Source organism: Oxyura jamaicensis, chromosome 1, assembly GCF_011077185.1.
Source record: "Oxyura jamaicensis isolate SHBP4307 breed ruddy duck chromosome 1, BPBGC_Ojam_1.0, whole genome shotgun sequence".
Taxonomy (NCBI): Eukaryota; Metazoa; Chordata; class Aves; order Anseriformes; family Anatidae; genus Oxyura; species Oxyura jamaicensis.
This window is the reverse complement of record NC_048893.1, coordinates 61,896,587-61,899,042: the sequence shown is the minus strand read 5'-3', so window position 1 is coordinate 61,899,042 and position 2,456 is coordinate 61,896,587. Positions and strand designations below refer to the sequence as shown.

General features: G+C 50.9%; 1 long non-coding RNA gene across 2 annotated transcripts in view; it reads left to right on the top strand.

The window, feature by feature from the left end:
- Window positions 1-1,384: 1,384 nt before the first annotated feature.
- The window catches only part of LOC118177356, a 44,953-nt gene continuing 43,881 nt past the window's right edge, over window positions 1,385-2,456 (top strand). Inside the window, exon 1 of one of the 2 annotated variants that reach the window (XR_004755765.1) lies at window positions 1,385-1,650. This is a non-coding gene — a long non-coding RNA (uncharacterized LOC118177356). The remainder of the gene's footprint in view (window positions 1,651-2,456) is intronic. The other variant, XR_004755764.1, reaches the window with a different exon arrangement.

Here is a 2,456-nt window from a genome sequence, read left to right as displayed (position 1 = left end):
TTGTACCTGTTCTATCTCTCGAGGCTCATCTTATCTCTGCTCTATCCTTTTATCATTTGTTTATGCATTCCTTTACTATACACATGATAATATTTGGCTATGAATCTCCCTTCCCATCACCAAGATATGTTTCTTAACCCTAACACTTGTACTTCCTTAAATCTTTTAGATCAATTGCTAATAGTCCCTGGTGAATCACAGTTTTTATAATCAGCCCACAGACAATCCAAGATAATTGGTAACTGCAGCCTCATCTTGTACCTTTCTCAAGCATAGTAGTGCTACATTTCTTACCCTGTTGCCTTCCAGACGTTAAAACACATCCTCTAAATGTGCTAAATCAGCAGTTTGGTCCTTGTCTCAGAGCAAGAAATGCTAAATGCATTTGTATTGTGCTGGGAGTTTAGCTACTGTCTTGTCTTGGCGCAACAGTCTAATTTCCCCTAACGTGGGTCTGTTACTTCTGGCTATTCTTAATTTCCTCTTCCACATGGGACCATAGACATTTGCAAGAAAAAAACTGAGGTTGTTTTTAACAAAATAGGGATGACATGTTGTTACTCAATATTAGCAGTTCACCTGGATCCTAGTGCAACCTATGCATGGTTTCAGCCAATAACTAGATAGCCAAAGAATGAAGCAAGAATGAAGCCATAAGATTAGATGAGGAAGGATAAATAAACTGGCTCAGAGCCAGAAGATAACTAGATAGAGAAAACAAAAGGACAGCTTTGACTCAGCAATGTTGCCTAAGACTCACGTGGAGTCAAAAGATCATTGAAACTGTTGACTCATAAGGGTTATGCCTATAAGGACTATTTTCTCAAAGGCAAAGAGAATCTGGAGACACAGAGAGAGGATTCAGGAGCTGGCACATCGTGTCTCACTCGTCAATCCCTTATCCTACCTGTCCTGCTAGACCGCTTAGACACACATCCCAACACTTGTGTGGGTAAGAACGTGCAAGAGCCGAGTCGGCTTATTTGCAAAGCTAAATAAAAAAAATCACTCTCCCGACTATGTGGTTATGTAAGAGTTTCTGGCATTGCTTCTCTGTCGTATACCTTCTCTCTCTCTTAGATTCTCTGTCTGTTACTCAGCATGCACAATTTAAGGTAAGATTTATTCAGTACCAGCTTGTCATCTGTTTAAAACTTAAACTTAGTCCTTCCAAAGGCATCATAGACTTCTGGCAGTGTTGTGGTGCGTAAGTTACCTGCAAGCACCGCTTGCATGTATTCTCTTCTATCTCCTTTATATATTTATTTAAATCTACCCAGTTCATTTGCTGCAGAGCCTTTAAGCTATCAGTCCTCGCTCCTCACGGCAGCCTCCCCCCGCACTCCGCTCCTCGGCTCGGGCTGAACCCGGGGAGGCGGGCAGGAGGAGCCCAGGAACCGCAGCGAGCAGCTCCCGTCCATGCAGCACCTCCGCCTCCGCCTCCTCCCTCTCCTCCTCCTCCTCCTGCAGCGGGGCCGGTCCCAGTCCCGGTCCCGCCCCAAGGCGGTCCCCGGCGCCGTGCCGCTGCCCTGCCGGCTGGCGGCAACGCCGGCGGCCTGCACCCGCCTGCCCCACGGCCTGCGGGCTCCGCCGGCTCCGCCTCTGCCTCGGCGCGGAGCCATCACCGGCGGGGCGACCGCCGCGGGCTCGGTGAGGACGGGCGGCGGCGGCGGGAGGGCGGAAGCGGGGAGCGGGGAGGCCGCGGCTTCCTGCGCGGGGCCGCGCTCGGCCGGCGGGGGCTGCCGAGGCCGGGGCGGGCAGGGGCAGCCCGCGGGGTGCGGCCGGGGGGAGCGGGGCTGGGCTGGGCTGGGCTGCTCGGGGAGGCTGTCCGCGGCGTGGGGAGTTTGGGAAGCCCTCTAGGAATGCCGGGCTTGTTTTTCCCTGAGGCTGCCTTTCCAGGAGCTCTGGCAGTGTCAGGCCTTTTCCCGCTCCGATCTGGCCGCCTGGGATGGCTCCAAACCGAAAGGAAACAAGCCCCGCTCGTGTGGCCGCTCCTGGTGAATGTTTCCTGGCGCGACCATCGCAGAGCCGGGGGAAAGAAGGAAACTTGTCGCTTGTTGGTGACAAAAGCTCCTTAAATACGGTCTTGTCACCTGATTTCTCTTGAAATTATCCAGCCGGTAGGCTGAAAACATTCAGGTAGGCATTCCTGGCAGAGAAAGCAAGCTTGTGTTAATGATCGCCTTTATGTTACTCTCCGCAAAATCGAAAAAAATACTCTTGATAGTTGTGCCGCTTCAGGCATTCCTCCGAGTAACAAAACAAAGCCTTAAAAACGTGCAAAGTTGGTTCTAAAGGCATTTATCAGGAACTGGTAATTCATTGTGTTGGTGAAGCTGACTGGTGCTTCAAGGGGGTACAAGGCAGCTCCTGTAACTGGCATGTTCAAGCTAAATGGAAAGCCTAGGGTTCCTTTCTTTTCCTTTCTTTTCCTTTCTTTTCCTTTCTTTTCCTTT